The 18,926-nt window shown below is 38.8% G+C and overlaps 1 long non-coding RNA gene across 1 annotated transcript; it reads right to left on the bottom strand.

Annotated features, from left to right (window-relative positions):
• Positions 1 to 3,348: 3,348 nt before the first annotated feature.
• On the bottom strand, positions 3,349 to 8,538 carry LOC146767889 (uncharacterized). The gene is made up of 2 exons (XR_014953731.1): positions 7,544 to 8,538; positions 3,349 to 4,177 (listed from the first exon to the last, which is right to left on the bottom strand). It is a non-coding gene; the product is annotated as an uncharacterized LOC146767889 (long non-coding RNA).
• Between the last annotated feature and the right edge of the window lie 10,388 nt (positions 8,539 to 18,926).

Genomic DNA, 18,926 nt, shown 5'->3' with positions numbered 1-18,926 from the left:
ATCACAGACATAGAGAGTGTTCATCTGCAAGACTAAGTTAAAGGATCTCAGGCTGACCCTTTAAAAGCAACTTTAGCTGAAAATCTGAAATTAATTGTGTTGGTCTACAGAAAGACAGGGAGGTGGAGGGGCAGGGGAGTGTGCAGGTGCCTAGCCATGGTGTTCTACTACTATTTTTCTTAAATAATTTATTCCTACCCCTTGACACTAACAGAAATGCTGTCTTCTATTCTTGTTTTCAGATGAAATTTGAAAAGGAAAAAAACACATTTCAAAATGTTTGCTGTAGTGAGTTCTCACCAACATAAATAGCAGAGGTTTTTGAACTTGTACAGCCCTTGAAAGAGCATATATTCTCTATTTCTAGCCACTGAAAATTCCTACATGGAAAACAGAAAAGGCACAAAGGATTCCTGTATCCAGGAGACATTCATTTGTCAGAGAACCATTATGATAGATAAATGAAGCTTTGGCTCTTTTTCTGGCAAATATATCAGTATAGCAGCACAGATATCAATAGACAAAAAGTGTATTAAATTGTAAAATAATCCAGAAAGAGGAGAAGCATTAACAACTTTCTATTTTTGGTGCTTTAATTGCTCCATCATTTAGTTTATTGAGCCATCAAATTAATTTAATTGAAGGTAACAAATATAATATACTCTTCCAAGAATCAATTTGAACTGCCAAATATATCTAAAATTAACCTCCCCCAGTTCTATTTTATCTAATTTTTCAGTAATTATTTAGAACAATATATTTTATACTAGATAATGCTTATGAATAGCTTTTGTGTTTATTTTAAAATTACAAGAACAGAACTGTTCCTCTAACTGTCAAATTTTGATCATATCTGGATACTAATTCCTGTCAACAGGAGATGCATTTGCAAAAAAACTAAAGCTAGTATTTTTTCACCCATTATTATAAAGCTGATCATGCCAGTCCTCAATTAACAAAAGCAAAGACAAAGGTGATATTAAATGAAATTTGGGTTTATGGATAGCCCCATATAAAACTATTAGGGATCTTTAATTTTTTCTATAAGAATAGTCCCTAATTACATATTTTCATGAGCACATATAATGTGATCATGCCTCAGTTAGTCAAGAGCTTTGGCCAGGCCTCTAGCTATTACAGCAAATTTATCATTAGCACTTTATTATCTGTAATGGAAAGATATTACCTCTCTTGCAACCTGGAACTGTCATGCAATGTTTTGATCACCACTTGCAAGCAGGTAGCCAAAATCTTCAGGTACAGCCCTCTCCTAATAGAAGAGGTAGGAACAGATTTGCAAATGGAAGCCTTCGGTCTAAGGGATAAGAACAGCTCTGTTTTTTTAAAGATACTCAAGAGATTGTTAAATATCTAAATCATACATTAATGTGTCTTAGAATTTTCTGATGGCACCATTTAAAAGTGACCCAGGAATCTTTGTCGTTGAACAGTTTATATATATATATATATATTTGTTTCGGTTTTGTCTTTTTTTTACAAAATGAGAGTACTCTCATTACTCAGCAGTTATCTATGAAGGCGATACATATTTCCAAAATGACCGATAAGGGGCTAAAGTCTTTCACAGGTACAGGACATGCATAAAGATTATAAAGGACAAACTAAATAAAAGTTCTTCTATACCTTTGTAATGATATCTCACTTCTTACCAATGGACCTTCTTTAGTGTGATGAATGTTATTGAAATTGCTATTTCAAACAGAAATAGCACAAGCTAAAGATAAAACCACTGATGCCTCTTATGTTTCTAGCACCCTTAGGTGCTCAAATAGCTACCTATCATTCATCTTTGTTTTGGTGAATTCAGAATGTACAGGAGAAATTTCTTCTCAAAGCTGACTGTAGAAAAAATACTTCTAAAGAAGCTGTGAGAACTGCAAGTTCTGTAATGGCAACCCTGCTCAAACTTTTCCATCTAGTGTGTTTGTGACTTATCAGAAGTTTGTTCATTAGAATTGTGTGTTTATTTCCAGCTCCATACATAGGTATGTTTTTTTTCCTATGTTTCTTCTGTTCTAACTGGGCAAATAGATGGCGTATCTTCAGGATGAATATTTTCAAGTTAAATCCATCAGCAGAGTACCCTTGCAGCAAAAGCTAGCTGCGTAGCAAGTTGCAAGAACGAGCAGGTCCATGCAAGTGACTCTTCCCTTTTACTCAGTATATGTGAGACCATTTCTGGGCTGTTGTGAGCTCTTTGGAGCTCACCAATATAAGACAGACATCAGTACACTGGAACAAGTCCAAGAGCCACCAAAGTGATCAGGGAGCTGGAACACAAGAGAGCCAAAGAGAAGGTGAGAAAGATGGGCTTGTTCAGCATTGAGAGGAGACAGCTTCATGGGGATCTTACTGCTGTCTACTGTTACCTAATGGGAAAATGTAGACCAAATAAACTCAGACTCTTCTGAAAGGTACACAGCAACAGCATGAGAGGCAACAAAGAAGCCGAAACAAAGAAATTCCCACTAGATAGAACATGCTACTTAGAGAAATTAAGGAATCTCCATCCCTGGAAATATTAAGTACTTTTTGGGACACAATCTTGAGCAACCTGATTTGGCTGGCCCTGTTTTCTACAGGGATTTGACAAGACAGTCCACAGAGTTCCCTTCCAACCTAGTCTATAGATCTGTGGATCTATAAAGTGAAAAAAGCTGCATTATGTGTGTGTACATCAAAGACTTGATCACATTGCCACAGCTGTGTAAAGGTGTTTAAATTCCTTCTGAACTGGACCTGGCACACACCTTGTCATTTAGACAGAGAACTGTCTGTTCCTGTCTGTATGGACATACATACATATCTCTACATTCTTTATTAAGAGATAAAAATCATCACTTCTGCTTTCAAACATTACATGCTTTGAAATAGACATCGTCCTTTTTCCAGTCAACTGGATTTGTACTCCTAAGAAGTGCCTCCATAACTCCCCTTAATTCCCCTTACTGCAGGGCAGGGCAGGCTCTTAGTGCACACCTCTGCCCTTCACATGGTATCTGCACATGCTTCACTTTCCCATTACTCTGTGTTTTAGAACCAGCTCGATCTCTCCTTCAGAAGAGGAATAGTCTTTCTTAGCTCAGATGAATACTACCTATAACTTCAGCTGCCTGACACCAAGCTAAAGTTCCTCTCCAGTCAGCAAAGAGAAAACAGCCCCTCTGGAGGGTGATTCATCCTCGCTTTTCTTGGAAACAAAGCTGGTAAATTTCTGAACATATGCAAATCTCTGATATGTACTGTTAAGACGCTATTCATGTCTTTAGCTGTCTTCATTTGTGAAGCTTTGAGTGAGGCATAGAGCAGAAAAACCCAGAGACTTCTGAAAAAATTTACAGTTTTTTAGTTAGTGTGACCTACAGAAGAAGGCACTAAGGGCAAGAAAAAAGGGAGCTTTATACACCCAATTTCCTGTATAAAAGGTAAAGCGAAAAAAATATAAATTAATTTTATCTCTGAAACAAGTTACAACTTTTATAGATGAGAGCACCTTACCCAAGTGAGCCCTTACAAAAGGTACAGGATTTATGTAATACTCCAATTACAAAGTCTCTTTAATTATACCCAGGAACTTAATTCAGAAATGAACTCATTCTCTTTTCTTCTTTTCCAAAACCTGCACCAGCAACAGTAGCTTTTACAAATGTGGCACAATTTCCCATCTTACAGATGGGTCTTCACAGCAGCATGAAGAACCGGATATTTTTTCATACAGTAGTGAATCTCTCCTGGCTAAAGAAACCCACAGAGCTGTTGAGACAGTCACAAGTCCCAAAAGTTGTAAATGGAGTCTTGTATGGCTGCAAGGCACAGCAACCAAACTGCAAACTAAAAGTCAAACCTCTCCAATTGAAGAACGCCAACAGGAAATTTTACATCATATTTTTTTCTTTGCTATCTCACAGGTCTTCTGTTCTTCCTTCTGGCATCATCTCCGAAGATTCGTGTCAATTAATTTCACATCCGTACTAGAAGTGTGCCAGCAGCCTGCAGCTCCTGCGGAGCCCTCGCTGCGCAGCGAGGAGCCCAGGGATACAGGAGGTGCTCCAGCAGCGCTCCGGGCAGCTTGCAGGTGTCGGAGCATACGGCAGGCAGGCAGGCAGGGCTAGGCGGAGGAACGCTCCTGTCAATGTCAGCCGAGTCTCCAGGGTGCCTGGCATAACAAAAGAGACGTGTTAGAAACTCTCCTGGCTAGACAACTGTAAAGCAGTTTCCTCACAGGATGACAAGAACCCAGCCTCCTTTAGAGACAGAGGACAAAAGGACAATACATATCTAATTCTTCTCCTGTGAGAAGGAGAGAAGATAAACTCATTTCCTCACACGCTTCTCAACACACCTGTAAATAAAAGCACCTTTAGCACTTTTCATCAGACATCATTTGTGTGTCAAAACTGTTTAGGACATGACTTTAAATCCTCTCCTTTAGAGAGCAAACAAGCAAGAAATAGCTGCCTTTGATTTATTAAAGATGAGTTAGCAGTACCGTAAAAGGCAGAATGGCAATGCATACGCACATCTAAGAGAAGGGAGGGATGGATACCGCCCTCACATTTATATACAAAGTTCAGTCCACAGCTTTTGTTGTTTATTAGCCTGTCAACATTCATACAGTCAAAGTACATCTACACTGATATTTTTTGAGAAATTTACCTGTGTGCTATTTGCTCAAGATTGCACCAATTTAGACACAGAATGCTTCCTTGCCCAGAGAAAGCATTATGACTCGGGAATAAAATTTTGGGGATAAATAACATAGGAAAAGGAACACATCAAAAAAAACCAAAACAAAACACCTGTTTTTTAGTAAATGAAAGACAGGGTGAGATTAACTAGAATTCAATAATAGAAAGCAAGGGAAGATTAAAATAGTGAGGATAAAAACCCCAGTGTCTGGTACTGCATTTTTTCCAAATTACAACCAGCTCAAAATTCAACTCTGGATCTCTGGAAGTCCCAGAGCTGTGTCATATCTGCACAGGAGTTGATGGAGGTATTGCCTTCAAATTACTGAATGTAGTCATCAGCTGACAGCAGAAACAACCACCACATATCCCAACCATTCCTCTACAGAAGCCATTAGCAGATATGACACCAGTGTCAGGGAGACATGGCACACTGCAGCTGTTGAGCAGGAAATGCCTACAAGCATGCCCCTGCTTCCCTTTTTAGTTGTTATGTGTCAATGTCTTAACCCTGAGAGCTGATGCTGGGCTTGTGCTGCAAGGCAAGGCTGTGCTTGTCGCTGTCTCAGACACAGAAATTCTGTCCACAGCAAGAGGTGTTGGAGTCCCATTGCTCTCCACCAGCTCCTACTTCCCATAATTCGCTAACATCCAGAATTATCCTACTGGGAAAAGCAGTTTACTTCAAAGGAAGAAGAGATAACTGTGGATGGTGACATGTAAACAACACAGACAACAGACACAGTCAGACCTAACTCCTGGCATAAAGAGATGCTTAGAACACTATTGTTTCAAATTTTTTGAAAACTAACAGAAGAAGAGAAAAAGAACTTGGGGCAAAATTGGGTTTTATGCTGTTTCTGTCTCAAAACAAAGCTGTTCTTTCCTTTCGTACAGCTCTCAGAGGCTCTCAGTTATTAACTCAACCAAAATGAAATAACCTTTAGAAGCCAAGTGCAAAGCAGCTCACTGTGGAAGACAGTTGGAGAGCTTTGTTGTCACTGCTGGTTTGTTCCTGTTTTCCATGTGGCACATTATGAAATGCATATTATTAGTGCCTGGGGTCCCCTGTGTCCTATTCTGCCCTGCTGCCTGTAAGAGCCATGTGCTCTCACTATCGAGGCTGTGCAGAAGCAAGGTTTTGCTCATTTGGTGACTGCCAGTCTCATGCACTTCCCCGTGTGGGGGGAACATGACAGTGATAGCAGCACCTGCCAGGCATAAAATGCCTTTCAAAGCAAGAGTCTGAGGGGAAACAATCGAGTGTGAGGAAGACAGTCTGACTCTGTGGAACACGGCCCTCAGCAGATCTCTCCAGCTGCCCATGCTTGCCGTAGGCAGGGTGACTGGCAGACACAGTGACAACCTGCCCTTCTGCATCAACATTTCATGCAGTTCAAGCTTCAGCCTAACCCTCACAGAGCCTAGGGACAATTCTGGCAGAGCCAGACTCTGACACAGCTCTGAGTAGTTTTCCCTTCCAAAAAAAGCACCACCACCAGGCTGCCCCTGTGTTTTGTGCCAAATGGCACCATGCTGCAAAAACACAGACAGCAACCTTTCCAAAAGTACAGCAGTCCCCAGAACCCTGAGCCTTCTATCACAGTGGTTTATGTCTGCTCTTCCCTCAAGTAGGCAAAAGGACCAATGTCCTTTGAAATCTGACAACCATCTGTATGGCTCCAGTACATTTCTTGTCTTAATAGAGTTTTTGAGGTGTCTGGCAGCGTTTGCCGCAGATTCTGGGCCAGCCAGACCTGCCTCCCATGTTACTGCTCACAGTCCAGCACTCAGATTTACACCTCATCCAGTTGTTCAGCAGGCAGGAAAATGAGCTAACGTGGCACACAGCACAGCAGAGCACCAAAGGGCAGCAGGAAAAAATCACAACACACGTTTCTCCCCTGTGGGCAGTCTGAGCCCACTGATGTGAACTCTGGTAACAGGGAACATTCTGCCCTCAAGGCTAGTAAAGGAGTAGTCCTTGGCTCAAACGAGATAACTAGCTGTAGCAGTAGAAAGTCTGCTGGAACAAGGCAATCCATTTAGCTCATGGAAGTGTCAGATTGGTAAAGCAAAACCTTGGAACAAAGGAAACAGAGCCATTTCTGTCTCTCCTAGATGGTTTTCTGTGAAGCTCTATGGAAATCTGAAAACTGCTACCTGCCAGTAGCAAATTGGCTCTTCTTGCAGGCACTAAATGTGTCACATAAGGTGGCTCAAGCCCAAGCCATGGAAACTTGCTCTGTCAGCACATCTGCATTTGTGTTTTGGCAGGAAAATGCAGGTTCTGGGGGTGATTAGCAATAATGGTGCTCAGCTTTCGGCCATTTGAACTGAACACAGACATTCAGCCTATATTAACAGCATAACTCAAGCTCAATATGAACAAAATAATATTTGCCAAAACTAACCCCTACTATCTCCTTTTTCTGCAACAGAGTATAATGCATCCTGCCTGTCATAAAAGCAGGCAAGACCACTACCTATCCAGGTATCCTACTGGTTCATCATCTCTAATAATGTTTGAATGTGACTCTCCAATGCTCATCTATGTGTCAATATCAAATTTTCTGCATAACATACGAAATATCTCATTTTACACTGCCAAAAATATAACCTCTTCTGCCTCAAATGCTGCTTCTATTGTCAAAATCTTGTAATTGAAAGGAGATGGGCTAGCCCCAGCTGACACCCTAGGGAAAAAAGCTGAATTAACAGAATGAGAGAGCACAGGGGTGACCCAGCCCTTTGCCTCCACCAGAGCTTCTGCAGTGCAATGTCAGCTCTGCTGCTCAGCTTGGAGCCCTCTGAGTTCACAGCACAAAACTCACCCAACACAGTGAGGAGGTCACTGCTCCGTGTGTTCCAACAGGCAGCTTTCAGGCTGGTCTCTGTCTCATATTTTCCTCAGGTGGGCTCTCTGCTATCAATTGTATTGAATGCCTCGAGTGCATGAAAGATAGTGAAACTGGAAATGTAGGGGGAGCAAAAGTTGTGCAACTATTACAGAAGAAAGTTTTCTAAAATGAGAAAAAGAGGATATAGACAAACAAAGTTTCACTACTGAACATTTAACACTAAACAATGATACAATTGCACAGATACTGTTCAAGGAAGGTCCAGAAAAAGACTGAAGTCAGAGCTATGATCAAAATCTTCCTATTAAAAGCCTATGTGCAGTTGCTAAATAGATTAGAGAATAACTGGTTATGCAAAAGCAAACATCCCACACTGAACTGTGAAACAGTCAGATAAATAAGGCTACTTACAAAAATAGGGGAAAATTTAGAAAAGAGAAAAAAGAATGTCATGGTAAATTTCTTTACATAAGTTCAAATTACTTTTTCTTTCACCCCCTCTTCAAAGCCGTCATTATTGTAGATCTCTGAGTTTCTCTCTAACTCATCCAATACTCTCAAGGGGAATTTGGGCAGAACTTGAAGACTACATTTTCTAGAATAAAAAGCTTAATTCAAAATTTTGCCATACCTTGTATCAATAATCCAAATAATACCAAGGATGCAACTTGTGCTGGAATTATAGGTTTCTAATGTTTGACACTTTTCCCTCCTGTTGATCTTCCAAATTATTTTCTTTTGAAATATTAATCTCAAAACTGCTATGCTTTCCTGATGAGTATTTAACTTCTATTTGAGATAGATAAAGCTGAGCATTTTCTATGCAGTTGCTCTTTGTGATCTGTTATGTCTCAGTTTTTCTATTCAAGTCACTCCCTCACCACAGAAGGTAGCTAATGAGTGGCATTACAGTTTATAGCTCAGGGACACAACTGAGAGCCATTCTTACAGTTTTGCTACTTGAGTTAAATAACTCAAGTAGCTCTCCAACAATCATCATTCCATCAAAGCTTTTTGTAGGCAGGAAAAACCAACCTGTCTGTGCCAACTCCTTGGGTTTGTTTTCATCTTCTTAGGAAATGTCCCCAGCTTTCTGTTTGCATTTCCCCACTTGTGAACAGCATGTACCTTGTACAGCACTGAGGACCTTGTATGACATTCTCAGAAAGTGGATTATGAGAGATGACAACAGGTAGACCATGAATGGTTACTGAGAAAATAGTAGACTGCATTTTAGAAATGCTTTGCTCCTCTTCTGGTCTCAGACAGAATTTCATCGTCCTTACCTTCAACACTGATGTGTGCTAACCTTAGGGGGAATATTTTTAGTATTTCACTGTAATATACAAATGGGGTCCACAAACCTAAAGGTATCCATAAAACTCCTCCCTGTCTAAGGGCAGCTATCAGCAGTCACACAACTCACCCTGTGCAAGTTGATGGCCACTAAAGAAGAGCAGTCATAATAAATGCAATCTTGTGATGGAACTGGGCTCTGAGAAGGAAGCAAAAACTTGATGGTCCAGAAATACAGCTTTTATAGCATTGAATACAAGCCATAGGGTTACACAGAGTCACAGAAGTCTATCTAGCAGAGTTGGCTTGGAAAAGGCTTTGTCACAGTTTCCCATAACACTCCAAGTCCTTACCAATCTGGCACTTCCATGAGAGAAACACAGGTGAGTGCTGACCTCACCTGAACAAAACCTATGAGCAAAGTCAACTGTCCAAATGCATCATTTCTGTGGCCAAACCAGCTCATTACAATTTCTCAAAATGGAAGTGGTTACAAAATAATAGCTATTTTCAGTAACATCTCATCTAAAATTTTACACTTATTATATATTACTAACTGTAAATAAAAAATTTAGCTCTTTCAGTAGGTGACAGAATACATAATTGCTAGTGGTGGAACTCACCTAACAGCTCTTGTTGCTGTTGGTCTTCAGTTCAGTTAGACCAGGATAGCAGAGACCTAAGCGTGCCAAACTAAAGCCTTGTTTCTACACAAATTCTGCCATGTTGACTTTTTGAACTCCTTTGAAAATGTGACCCTGAAATACAAGTAAAAATCCTAGATCTAAAACTTTTAAAACACGTTATCTTACAAGGCTCAAATTTTGCAGTAAACATTAAGTATACAACAGTTTTACAATAGAAATTACATAATAATTCCCTACCAGTCCAGACATAAACTAAAAAGTGACACATGGACTAAGACTATGTTGAGAACAAAGTCATTTCTACCAGTGCTACAATTTGACTGAATTGACTCATCAGGCTCTAAAATTATGGACACCATTATAAGTTTTTCTGTGCATCTTTGCACTAAGCTCTAAGCAATGTTCTTTTCATAGCTAATGTGACTTTTTTTTTTACATGCTGTGGCCAAAAAAAATTATGTTATTAAAAATTCTCTGATATAAATTTGAGTCTCAGAAAAGATTTGATTGGAGTACACAAGGATTTTTTTTAAGATCAAAACATTAACTCTAAGAACAAACATGTCAAAAACAGGCAAACATTCCTAAACATTTTTAAAGATATAATTGCCATAACCTCCACTCTTCCACTGAATCATAATCAGAAAAAAAAACCCAGATTGCTGCTGCTATCTAATTGCTGTATTTTGTATCCTGCTGGCTTCAGTAGGTTTTCAACACATTTGTTTGTTAATAGTTTAAGAAATGAAGGAATTCTTTTTTATGTCATCATCCAGGAAAAAAACTGCATGAGTTCTTTGAAAAGAAATGTATATGTGAGGAAGTAAGGTATCAAGCAGAACAGAACACTTGAAAAGAGCAGAGAAATGTTGCATTAGTATTCTTTATTAATTAGTATAAAAGAAAAAAAAAAACTAGAATGGATTAATGAAAATGTACTAAGCTATAAATACTAGGCATCAGCCCACATTTCACTTGGGGAATCGACCATTTTCCTTTGTTTACAATTCTACTTTCTCATTTACCTGAAATAATGTTAGTACTAAACCACCAATCCAAGCTGTTAACAGCTGCCAGAAGGTTGTATAGAATCAATGCCTTATTTTATTCTTTTTTTGTTTTTTTCTAAAAATTCAAACTATTTCTGAATTAGCTAAAGAATAAAAACCAGTTTATTTCTATGGCTTTCTCTGCTGAGATTTCTTTTTCTCAAGTAAGATTCAAAATAATGGCTTGTAGATACTCTAGCAGTGCTTTATTTTTTAATGCATCGTATCACACTGCAATATATGGGGAATCACTCAAATTAAATTTACTCCTGAGAGATGCAATAACTTTCAATCAAACCACAGGTACTCAGCGTCCTTCAGAAGCAGGTCTATAATGCAGGATGAACAAATGAGAGAGAGCATAATCAGCTGTACAAGAACAAATTACTCTTGCTGGATGCAAATATCAACAGGCTTAGAAAATATATTTTGATTAGCAGAATAACTCACAGGTTATGTGTGATCCCAGTAAAAGACATTTCTGAGAATGCAGTTCTCAGGTAAAATTATGTCTGCTTTCCATAAGCAGATTCAAATGGCCCACATTCAGAAATGCCTGAGTAGCATCTTAATGTTATTATACAGGCACCAACAATAATAAATAACTAGGAAATAATCCTTGGCAAAACGTGTAGCTGTCCTATTTAGCAATTTCCAAGCTGCTTCTGACTAGCTGCCTCTCACCCACTATGCCAAGATACAGGTAAAACTGGTAAGTAGGAAAAGTTAAGAGTTGTGAAAGGTCAGCATACAGAATCCCCCTCAGGAAAGAAACCCTTTGTGTCCCCACACCCATGGGCTAAAGGTTTTTGCACCAAGCATTCAAATCACCTTTCAGATGTTCAGGATCCTTCCGAGAGCAGGATGACTGACCCCAAGTTTCTCTTCAATAGAAGAACCCTGGCTACCAAAAGCTTCTGATGGCACTGACTTTGAGTCCAACCCACCTAAATTGCATTTTTAACTCTTAAATTGAAAGGGCCTGTTAGTATTAAGATGCTCACCATTTATGAGTTTGTGTCAACTGATCACACATACAAGACAAATTAAAGCAACTGCAAATGTTTCAGCTACAGGAGCTGTGTAGAAATAACACACTTTGAAGTAGCTATTTTCTAAAGCTGAGACAAGGTAATTGAGAGGACTCTGCTTTAAGAAAGTGAAGGTATTTTCAGAAAACTTTTCATCCCAAGTTAATACTTAATTGCTTATAAAAACACATGCTCCATGATCTCACACTAGATACTTCATACTCAGACTGTGGCTTTGGACAGTGTTTTAACTGCTTGTGAAAATTTTCATTTTTACAGGGTCTGGACCATTGAAAACTTTCACAATTGTCCTCTGAAAAGAAAAAAAAAAACAACCTGTATCTGCTTAAAGAAATCATCATATCCTCATATAAATCACAACATCTGCCAAATGGAGAATTTCAGGGCAATAGACAAGGTATCCACAATCTATTGGAGCCCATTGCTTTAGTCCTGCTTTGTCACACTATTGCTCCTTTGGCTGATCCAAGTGTTTTTTCTTAAGCCTAGTGCCGGGTGGGGTAAACAGTTTCCTAAATTCTTTTTTGTTATCTATTGGTACTCAATTTATATCATCTGTGCTTGGTTGGAAAAAACAGTTCTGACCTGTTTTCTCCACCAGTTAAATTTTTATTGACTTGCATTACATACTTGACTGCCACTTTTCTAAACTCCACTAACTTTTTTGGTCCTTTTAGCCTTAAAATCAATTTTATTTTCCCTGAAAAAGGAAAAAAAAAGCATACACTTAATATAACAACAAGTTTATAGATTTAAACGTGAGTCAGAAAAATAGGAAATTAAGAATTAGACTACATGTGACCTAAAATTTCTACTCAGAATTTACATGCTTACTCTTTAGAAGGGCTGTAATCCATATTCCTGCTACAAGCACTAGGATCCTTGCAGAAAATTGTATATAAGAGTAATTCTGTATGCAAGACTATGCCATAGAATTTGCTGAAAATATGTAGTCGTGTGTAAAGTTAAAAGACCTACCAAGGAATATAATTTACTTATGCACAAAACTGGTAGCTGCCTAGGAAGATAATGCTACACATTCCGGTCCACGTAATGACAACTTGCTCATCTAGCACATATTGTGTCCTTCAGTACAGTATAGCTGGGTTACTTTTTGACAAAAAAAAAAAAAATAGTGAACAATAATTAGTCAGCACAAAATGAGCAAGTGCTCCCAGAAAATACTCATTTCTATTTCTTGGAGTTTGGTGCTTGATTATATCTGGGTGGATTTTGGCAGGGGTAGAGCTGATGTTCCCCATAGTAGGTGGTACACAGCTGTGTTTTGGATTTGTGCTGTAAGCAGTGTTGATAGTACAGGAATGTTTTTGCTATGGCTGAGCAGGGCTTGCCCAGAGCTGGGGCATTTCCTGCTCCTCACCCCACCAGCGAGGGGACTGGTGGTGCACAAGGAGCTGGGAGGGGACACAGCTGGGACGGCTGACCCCAACTGACCACAGGGATATCCTGTTCCATATGACATTGTGCTCAGCATATGAACCCAGGGAAAGAAGGAGGAAAGAGGCAAGCCTTTGAAGTGATGGTGTTTGTCTTCCTAAGCCACCATTTTATGTGACAGAGCCCTGCTTTCCTGGGAATGGCTGAACACCTGCAGTGGAGTATTAATTCCTGATCTTGGTCTACCCATTAAACTGCTTTTATCTCAACCCACAAGTTTCCTCTCTTTTTCTCTTCCCATTCTCTTCCCCATCCCACTGGGAGGAGGGAGAGTGAGCGGTTGTTTGGAGCTGAGTTGCCAGGTGGTGTTGGCCAGAAAAATATCATAAAACAGTTGTTGCCTCAACACAGACTTAGGTTTTTATCAAACCAGCTTCTCTAAAAACAAACATAACTCACCCACCTCCCTACAGTAAATCCTGGAGAATTCAACAGGATGCACAGAAAACAAGTTTCTGGAAAATACAAATGGTCTCTTATTCTCCTGAGGACCTAATTGAGGATGAATGGACCTATCCTGCATATTAAGGGAATCTACAGTACAAATAATGAGCAATAAAGAGGAACAGGGGATAAAAAAGATACCTATATACGTTTCTCATGAAGAAAACAGCGTGAGAATAACTTCTCATTGCACTTTCAGGGATATAACTTTTTCCTTTGTATCTATATTGTATATAGAGATAAATACATATATATTGTCTCTCCAAAAATATCATATTAAATTCTGCATATGGAGTCCAAGGCAATTCACTTTTTTATACCTCAATTCATGGTACTAATCTCTGCATTTAATGACCAAAGCTCACAGAGCTAAAAATAGCTCCTTTCATTGTTTATTGGCTCCATTTAAGTAAAAACCGAGCACCCTCAGTTTCCATTGCAGACAAAAGGTCTGATTATTCAGCACCTACAGAAGGGAGACATGGCGCCTGATTTTTCCTGAATGTGTGTGTGTAAGCAGTATGCACCATGCACGTAAAACATATCTCTTCCTGACTTTAAGAAAAATTGCAAATATTCAGCATGAAGATATCTGATCATTCTTACACATTATTTGCTGTAAGGAATCAGGATTTTGCCTGCAAGCTTATCAGCTCAAATAGTTTTTGTAAATGCCTGTGCTGATCTAAGAATGAACCCTTCTATGACTGAATTTTTTCTTTATAAGTTATTTTGCCAACAGTTAAATAACGTGTTATTTACGTCCCAAGAGAATCCAATTTAACTGAGTGTCATTTTAAAGTTATAGTGATAAGAAAAATCCAGTAGCTTTAAAACCTTTGTTGTAACCCTTACTTAACTTCAACTGACTGAGATTTGGTGAAAGTAGACATTATAAAAACTAGAAGTGACTCTAAAGTGATTAAATTAAAGTGATATTACTGTGCAGTGATCTAACTTCATTTTAAATTCTAGAACAGCCTATCAATTTGCAAGATGCATACCTTTAGCAATTTTGGTATACAGGCATAAAAAATTCTACAGTTTGCCAGGTTTTTCAAGTGAATATGAGAAACATCTGTAATGCACTGGTTTTGTAGCCTTGGCAAATAGTTGCTGGTGGTAAGATGTGCAACATATGCCTGTTCAACAATTCATTTTTCAGTTTCATGTTTTTAGAAATGCTGTAAATTTTACTGACTAGCCACAGACCAAATCCTGCCTCAAGAGCAATAGGTACACACAGTCAGGCAACAGGAATCTGCCAGAGGCAAAAATAATGAGTCAGCTTTTCTGCAGCCAATCCATAATTCTGGATTCCAAGTCTTAGGTTAGGCTACATTATGCTGTATTTTTCCTGACTTAAGCTACTATGATAATATTTGCCCACATGCAATAGTTACAGTATATTCATCACTCAGCCTATCATTGAACAGTTTTCTCAGTGAATTCTTCTGCTGAATAATATCCTTCTCTCCTAGTAATATTTTGCTGCTCATACTCTAAGCATATCCAATTGCTGGGCATAGAGAAATTGCTCCTCATTAACTATTTCTTTCCCACTTTTTAAAGAAATATCAGAACCAAACCACAATTAAAGCCGACTAGAAAAGAATTTCTGCAAAAGTCACAAGAAGTCTTGGAAACTCTATCCAACTGTAAAAAAGTAAAACAGGATTTACTCCACTGGACAGCATTCCTGCCAGCACTATGCATGTTACAGTCACATGTCAACAGCTAGAGTAGTAAAAGTTTTATTTTAACTATATTAATAGATAACTGCAGCAAAATATATTGAAGACTGATTTTTTTTTATGGAGCATCAGTGGGAGATGGCAAAACAGTGCAGACTGATACAAGAAAAATCTCACAAAATAGTGATCATACTAGTTAGTGGGAACTTGTTTGGAAAATGCAAAAACAGTCAGCATATATCAATGCTCATTTAAAATACTTCAGTTCAGAGGACTGAAAGAGATTTGTACATTCATGATAAGAAGATTTGCAGAGTCATGATCTCTGAAAACATCTATTGGCACTTTCAGAAAGAGACACACACAGAAGGCAACGCTAGAAGTCACTTTCAAGCTCAACAGCCCTCTAGCAAGGATGCAAGGCAAAGATATATCAGAACTTCCTACAGAGTATTGCACTCTGCTGCCTAGCTTGTGTAACATTTGATAAATCATCTTTGAGATATAGTTCTCCTCCCCTTGGGAATGCAAGATATTAGTAAACCAAAAGGTTTTCAGAAGGATAATGCTGTAAAGCTAATTTCATCTCTTATCTATCAGGAAGCAGAACCCACAGATATCTTTCCTAGAGGTGTGCCCAGAGGACAGCTGGCAGTCTAGGTGAGGTTCTTTTCTTGTTTGCAACTCATACATTGACCAGTATTCTTTCCCTTAGGGAGAATTTCACACTCCTTGTGAGCATCCTAGATGAAGAGAGAGGCCTCATTCCCAGAAGAGCTCTCTGTGGAGTCACATATCTTAGACAGGGCCAGTCTGCTCAGACAAGACACCAGTACAATCTCCAGCAAAGGGAAAGTTCCTGCACTGCCTGCATATCAAACTTCATGGCTGGCAGCACAGTGTGATTAAGAGGTAAGTCAGAAAGAGACAAGTGAATACTCATAAGGCTGCAACACAACTTCTGCTGAAGAAAACCTTTCACCTTCCCCACCTTGCTTGATATCTCAGATCTGAATCATGTTGTCATGACAGATCATATGCCTTGCTCAAGATGTTCTTTCCTTATGTTGTATCTTTCATGCAACAGGGTTGGATGTGACCATAATTATGCACCAGACCCACTGTTTCACACATTTAGGGCTGGCTGTGAATACTTTGTGACTTCTTGTGAATATGTCATTTTTATTTCCTCTAGAAAAGCCTTTTAACTATAAACACAGTTCGCAAATATGTACTACATGCACAGGCATACTACAGAAAGAAAAAGAGAGCATGAGAGCTAACAACATTTAGAATGAAAATATATTATAGAAATGTGAACTGCCACTTAAGCAACATTATCTTAATTCCTTTAATAGCTAAGAAAATCTGACAACTGTCTTAAGATCCAAGTCTCTCACCTTGGTTATTATGTCCACTTGGCCTTCCCTCTTCCCAGTTTACAAGGGAGATGTTGGTGCCCTAGCCATCGTGACACAAGCCCCTGCTGGATGCTCTTTTAAAATAAGTTAAAAGTTTAAAATAAGTTCTGGGACTCCCACCAGCCCCATCTTCATGTCCCTCCTCACTCCTCACCAGCTCTTGCCCTTACCTCTTGACTGTGTAGCAGAGCAAGACATTGCCTGCCCATATTGAGATGAAGAACAGAAAGGAAATGCAAACCACCAGTGGTCATCCCTCTGTGAATATCCCCATGTGTATGGCCTGCAGCCCCTCAGAGGTTTCATCTGGGTGTTCCTAGGGGCAAGGCATCACAAGGAAGAAGTAGAAATAATTCTGGGTGCAAACCATAAGTCTAAGAAAAAAGACTATAAAAAAGAAAGCAAAAGGAATTAGAATATTAATGAAATTTAAAACAAATTTCTGGTACACCAATGAGTCACTGTTATGCTATTGTAATTCATGATGATGGAATCATTGTTGTCCCCAAGTATAAAAGATCTACTGCAAAAATTTAAAAGTAAGATTCCCTCTTTAAGCAAAATTGAATTCTGTAGTCTAAAGATGTGGTCATACAGATAGATGAGAGTAAAGATTAGAAGGTCATAATATGAAGTAAGAACAACAAAGATCCAAGATGAACTATCCATGACAAAGAGGTTATGGAATTCAGAAGGTGCCGAGAGAGGAGGATCAGCAAAAGATTTATTTCATTTGGTCTTCCAACTGGAGGCAGCCCTTGCATTGCCCTTTGCACTGAGACTTTTCTATAGAACCCTTATAAGCTATAAACTTTACTAAAAAAAATCCCCAAGACATGAACAGTGTTAGCCTTCAAGAAATGCATGAAGAGTGTCTCCATGCTCTTTCTATAGCCCAGAGAGAATGAGGATGCAGTTCTTCTTCTCTCAGGTGGGAGAGAACCACCTGTGTGTCCCTTGCAGAAAACTATGGAAGGAAAAGATCAAGCCTGTCAGTACATTAAATCACCTCACTCAAACAACAACAATGAATGAGATAGAACCTGCTCACTGCCCCATAGCAGGGAGCAGCTGGTTCTTTCTACCTTTTTTACCAAGCTCTGCCTGGCAGGGCATCTTGGACTGCATGTGCCAAGAACACAGTTCCATTCACTCCCCAGAAAGACCCCCCTTCAACACCATATCTATGAAATTTTCATAGCCTTCTCCTTTTTTATGCCCTGTATCATCTCCTACTAAAGTTCTGTACATAAATACACTGCTATGAGTGAATTTGGAAAGTAATTATAAACCCCCAAAAGATTTTACTTAGGACAAAATCATTAACTCACTGAAAGTATTAGAGGTGACCTCTGACATAAAATGTAATGTGGCAGTAAAGGGGTTAGTTTCTAAAGATACATTCAAATCCATTGCATGGTAATAACTCAGAAATTGGCAATCATTTTCCAAACCTCTTGTGCAGAATATTGCTATCTCTTTGACTATCTCTTTCGAGAGGTGAGTTACAGAAGTATGACATCTCTTGAGAATAGTTAAAATAAGTCTTTACTGACATGTTTTTCAAACAGCAAGAAAAAATCTACTACAAAGAAGCTTCAAGTTAAAATGTTACCCAAATTGAGATTCAAACTTTCTATTTGCTAGAAAAGATGTGTGGTTGTCTCCAGGTGCTTGATGCTACTTGTTCTGAGCAGTGGAAGTAGTGATGCTACTCCAGGGGAAGCATCTTTGACTCTGGAATCGTTGATCTTAAAATACAATGTAGTATAAATACACAAAGTCATGTCAATCAGACAGGTACTATTCTGAGATACAAATTACACTCTCATGATATACATACAGAGTAGTGCTGTGTAGGTGTTGAAAGGAGCTGATCAGCAGTATCTGACTTGCAACAGATAAGTTTGATTTATTATGACCCCTGCTTGGGAACTGAGGTGTCAGCATCTACACTGAACCCCTGTAAGGGAGGAAGGTTTTCCTGCTTTGTTTGTTCTGTGTTGTCACAGTAAGCTCTTTTGTTGTTACTGTAAGCTTTTATGGGTTGTGCTTTATAACCAGTTCCTTCAGCCTACAAAAACAAAGAAAATTTCTATGCTGAAACGCACATCACATCACATAGCAAAGTAAAAAAAAAAAAAAAAAAAAAAAAAATATATATATATATATATATATATATAAAGGCTTACTGCATTGGTTTATAAATCTGTTCTATTAAATAGTAAATAGCCTGGAGAACTTTGGTCTGTTACAGGTCTGTTGGGTTTGCTAATGAAAAAGCAAAACTGTGGA

Source organism: Lonchura striata, chromosome 3 (genome assembly GCF_050655825.1).
Source record: "Lonchura striata isolate lonStrDom1 chromosome 3, ASM5065582v1, whole genome shotgun sequence".
Taxonomy (NCBI): Eukaryota; Metazoa; Chordata; class Aves; order Passeriformes; family Estrildidae; genus Lonchura; species Lonchura striata.
Note: the sequence above shows the minus strand (reverse complement) of the source record. Positions and strands in the feature narration are given on the sequence as shown.